We start from the raw sequence: 5278 nt of genomic DNA on the forward strand, positions 1-5278 counted from the left end.
TAATTATAGGAAACGAACAAAATTGGGGCAGATCTCACAAAGGCCCAGGTAGGAGAAGATTCTCAGGCCAATGGTTAAGCAACCTCCTGTATTAGTCAGCTCAGGCAAGCTATACAAAATTACCATAGATTGGGTGGCTTAACTATCAGTCTGTTTTCACACATTCTGGAGGCTGGTTGTCCAAGATAAAGACTCATGTCACGTTCCTGTCATGTCATGTCAATTCAATTTATGATGCAAACACTCTTCCTGGCTTGCAAATGTTAGAGCAGATTTCTCACTGGGTCCTCTCCGGGCTTCTTCTGTGTGGTTGAGCTGGGGTAGGGCAGGAGCCCAAGCTCTCTGGTTTCTTTTCTCACAAGGACACTAATCCTATCAGATCAGGACCCAAAGGCTATGGCCTCATTTAAGCTTATGCAAGTGAAAGTTATATCCTTGAGTCCTGTCTGACTCTTTGCAAGCCCATGGACTGTAGCCTACCTGGATCCTCCGGCTATGGGATTTTCCAGGCAAGAGTACTGGAGTGGGTTGCCATTTCCTTCTCTAGGGGATCCTCCCGGCCCAGGAATCAAACCCAGATTCCCGCATTGTAGGCAGACGCTTTACCGTCTGAGCCACCTTAATTACTTCCTTAAAGATAGAAGGCAGGAGGAGAAGGGGACAACAGAAGACAAGATGGTTGGATGGCATCACCGACTCAACGGACATGAGTTTGAGCAATCTCCAGATGTGAAGGACAGGGAAGCCTGGCATGCTGAAGGCCACAGCAGTTGCAAAGAGGTGGACATGACTGAACAACATCTTCCTCAAAATGCTTTCTCCAAATACAGCCCCACAGGGATTAGGGGTCAACATATGAATTAGGTGGTGGTGGGTGCTGGTGGTGGTGATATACATTCAGTTCCTAACACCCTCCCCAGCCTTCTCCCCCCATGAAGGCATTTGCAGCTCTCAGCTCTAGTCCCTAGGAACGTCCCAGGCACTGGCTACTCAGATTCATCTCCCCATAGACTTTCTCCTTCTCTCTCTCTCTCTCTGACTCTACTGCCTGAGCTCAGGGCACAGCTGTTGACTGGCTGATTCTAAGAAGCCGTGGATTGACTTGCTTTCACCTGGATGAGTTTCAGAAGGGAGCGGAAATGTGGTCACTGAGGATTCTGGCTGCGGTGGCAGGCTAATGCTTCCCCAAAGATGTCCATATCTGAGTCCCTGGAATCTGTGATTATGTTACTTGACATGGCAAAAGAGACTTTGCAGTCTGATTAAATTAAAGATCTTGAGATAGGCACTGCATGGAATCACAAAGGTCATATAGAGGGAGGAAAGAGAGTTGGTGTCAGAATAATGTGTTGTGAGAATGACTTGATCAGTTGTAACTAGCAGCCCATGAGAGTAGAATCTGGGCATCTTCTAGAGGCTGGACAAGGTAAACGGATTCTCCCCTAGCATCTCCAAGAACCACCACAACCCAGCTGTCACATTGATTTTAGCCCAGGGAGATGCATCTTGAACTTCTGACCTCCAGAATCATAAGATAAGAAATGTGTGTTGTTTTAAGGCACTAAATATGTAGTGACATGTAACAGTAGCAATAGGAAACTCCTACAGTGGACCTCGGTGAATAAAGAATATTTAAAACCACTTATGGTGGGAATCTGTTACCATAGCTTTAGACCAATTACTCTATCCCCAGAAATGGGAACTTTCAAGCTATTTAATTCTCAGTGAAGAAAATGTAAATAATACTGGATGAGGTACAACCATCCCCATATAAGAGGCTGAAACCTCGCTTGCACTCAGGGATAAACGTCTAGTATGCTCCAAGACAGGGTTGTGCATGCCTGGTCTATTTGACACAGGGTTGCACTGTGTCAAATGGGGCACTGAATTTATAATGTTCTTCACTGGGCTAGCTGCAGGGCTGTCCTTTGTTATATCTTGATCAACTACTATCTGAACCCCCCTTTCCTTTGATGAGGAATTTTCCATATTCTGCAACTTCTGAGGATCACACACTTAGTTTTCTGAGGGGCTAAGATGTGGATCTATTACCAGGAACTGGCCACTCCCTACAAGTAAAAAATACTCCAGCACTTAATAGGAGGTGAGAGACACAGGAGTGGGCCCTGGGAAAATTCTTTCTGGCCACTACAACAGAAGAATCCCCCCACCACAAGATCTTTAGTTGAACACCAACCCGGTGCAGCAGAAGTCATGGAACCATGGGTGGTGTCTAGTGCCCAGGCCCAATAGGGTCAGCTGTGCAGTTAGAGGGTTTGTCACTGAGCAGAAGGCACCAGTGTCCGTTCCATTTGGTTTGTGTGCTCGCTTTCATCAGCCTTTTTTCTTCCTCCCAGTTTGTATAAATTCATTCTCCAGTTTTCTGGAGATTCTCTAAGGTATTACTAGCCCTGGATTTAAGTTTATGTCATATGAAAAGAGCCAGAATCTATTTCTGATATTGCAGAGATAGAAATGGGGGGGGGGGGCGGGGGAAGGGAGGAAGAAAGCAAGATTCTTCGTGGAAGTTAACTGCATGCTGAGTTCCTTTGCTGTTCGCCCCAAGATTTTCCAGAAGTCACCTTCCCCCTTAAACCAAAGGCACCTCAAGGATCAAGTTACTCCATTTCCCCGTGCTCTCTGGTCGGAAAACACAAGTTGGCTGTCTTCTCCAGCCTCCCACTTCTCTGCCCTCAGGTCTAACCCAGTCTTCTGCAGTAAGAGAAAACAAATAGACAAACCTCACTCTCCAAGCAAACCTCACTCTCTCACGTCATCTTTCTTGCCCTTATTTTAGTCATCAGTTTCTATTTCAGAGTCCTCATTTCTTGTATTCTGTATGGTAAGCAAAGGAAAAGCATGGTCCTTGGGATATCCTCAGAATGAAACAGGAAGAATCTGCACAGAAAACAAGTCCACCGAGTAGCACTTTGAGATGTAACCCGAAATCCATATGTTTACACACATGAAATATACATATGCTTTTATTTTGTCTCTGTATTTCTATTCACTGTTTTCAGTTCAGTTCAGTTCAGTCTCTCAGTCGTGTCCGACTTTTTGCGACCCCATGAATTGCAGCACGCCAGGCCTCCCTGTCCATCACCCACTCCCGGAATTTACTCAAATTCATGTCCATCGAGTTGGTGATGCCATCTAGCCATCTCATCCTCTGTTGTCCCCTTCTCCTCCTGCCCCCAATCCCTCCCAGCATCAGAGTCTTTTCCAGTGAGTCAACTCTTGGCATGAGGTGGCCAAAATACTGGAGTGTCAGCTTCAACATCAGTCCTTCCAATGAACACCCAGGACTGATCTCCCTTATGATGGACTGGTTGGATCTCCTTGCAGTCCAAGGGACTCTCAAGAGTCTTCTCCAACACCACAGGTCAAAAGCAATAATTCTTTGGTGCTCAGCCTTCTTCACAGTCCAACTCTGACACCCATACATTACCACTGGAAAAACCATAGCCTTGACTAGACGGACCTTTGTTGGCAAAGTAATGTCTCTGCTATTTAATATGTTATCTAGGTTGGTCATAACTTTCCTTCCAAGGATTAAGTGTCTTTTAATTTCATGGCTGCAATCACCATCTGCAGTGATTTTGCAGCCCCAAAAAATAAAGTCTGACACTGTTTCCACTGTTTCCCCATCTATTTCCCATGAAGTGATGGGACCGAATGCCATGATCTTAGTTTTCTGAATGTTGAGCTTTAAGCCAACTTTTTCACTCTCCTCTTTCACTTTCATCAAGAGAATTTTTAGTTCTTCACTTTGTACCATAAGGGTGGTGTCATCTGCATATCTGAGGTTATTGATATTTCTCCCGGCATTCTTGAGTCTAGCTTGTGCTTCATCAAGTCCAGCGTTTCTCATGATGTACTCTGCATATAAGTTAAATAAGCAGGGTGACAATAGACAGCCTTGATGTATTCCTTTTCCTATTTGGAGCCAGTCTGTTGTTCCATGTCGAGTTCTAACTGTTGCTTCCTGACATGTTTTTACAACTTATTTATTACTTAAAAACTTTTGCATCAGTGTAAACACGATCCCTAAATTTCTCTCCTCGGCGTGCAATCCAGCCCGAAGAGTCAGACTCCGAGGAGGCTGGCAAAATCCATCCGTATCTCCATGTGTGTATATGGCTGAATCCCTTCGCTATTCACCTGAAACTACCACAACATTTTAACTGGCTATACCCAAATAAAAAATAAAAATTTTAAAGTGCAAAGAAATAAAAACCCGTGTATGTCTCATTTAAACGGTGAAGGTTATATTGCTGAGTCGTGTTGGACTTTTTGCAAGCCCATAGATTGTAGCCTACCAGGATCCGCCGTCTATGGATTTTTCCAGACAAGAGTATTGGAGTGGGTTAGCCATTTCTTCAGGGGACCCTCGAGACCCAGGAATCGAACCCGGGTTTCCCGGATTGTAAACTGACGCTTTACCGCCTGAACCACCAAAGACGCCCCAGGTCTTTTCTATCGTTGTAAGTATGTCCATTGCTAACGTTGATGAAGTCATGACGTCACTTCCCGTCACAGGGGACTCGCCATTGGTTATCTCCACAGGGGTGGGTTGGGTTGAAGAAGAGGAGCCGCCTTAGAGGTCCCGAATGGGGTTGGTTTATGTAAATCTTGCAGCGAAGTGGTCCTGTTCCTAGCGAGCCACTTCCCTCCTTATGGAAATTTTCATGAGATTTTGTTGGATATTTTTTTTAGAAGAGTAATTTGGAGGGACTGACGGGGTGTGGGAAAGGAGAGGGTGCGGAGGATAGTGGAAGAACTGCGGGGAAACGGCAAAGTCAGCGTGTGTGTACAGTGAAAGTGTCTAAGGCTGTGTGGCGCAGGGGGAAGGTCAACTCATACTTACCTGGCAGAGGAGATACCATGATCAAGAAGGTGGTTCTCCCAGGGCGAGGCTCACCCATTGCACTCCGGGTGTGCTGACCTCTGCGATTTCCTCAAATAGGGGAAACTCGACTGTATAATTTATGGTAGTGGGGGACTGCGTGCGCGCTTTCCCCTGATAACTAAGTAATAACTGCAGAGTTAATCTATGTTTCCTTGGCAGTGATTTAGTTATTCAGTTGTATCTGACTTTTGTGGTTCCCACGGAGTGTAGTTAGCCAGGCTTCTCTGTGAGATTTTTTCAAGGCAAAAATACTGGAGTGGGTCGCTATTTTTTTCCCCCAGGGAATCTTCTTAACCTGGAAAGCACATTCAGGTCTCCTGGAATCAGGTGGCCCAAGGACTGCAGTTTCAGCTTCAATACTGGTTCTTC

At 45.5% G+C, this 5278-nt stretch overlaps 1 non-coding gene across 1 annotated transcript; it reads left to right on the forward strand.

Moving 5' to 3' along the window:
• Positions 1-4859: 4859 nt before the first annotated feature.
• LOC122678623 lies at positions 4860-5023 on the forward strand. Its single transcript, XR_006336271.1, has one exon. It is a non-coding gene; the product is annotated as a U1 spliceosomal RNA (small nuclear RNA).
• Positions 5024-5278: the final 255 nt, after the last annotated feature.

Source organism: Cervus elaphus, chromosome 20 (assembly GCF_910594005.1).
Source record: "Cervus elaphus chromosome 20, mCerEla1.1, whole genome shotgun sequence".
In the NCBI taxonomy this organism is placed as follows: domain Eukaryota; kingdom Metazoa; phylum Chordata; class Mammalia; order Artiodactyla; family Cervidae; genus Cervus; species Cervus elaphus.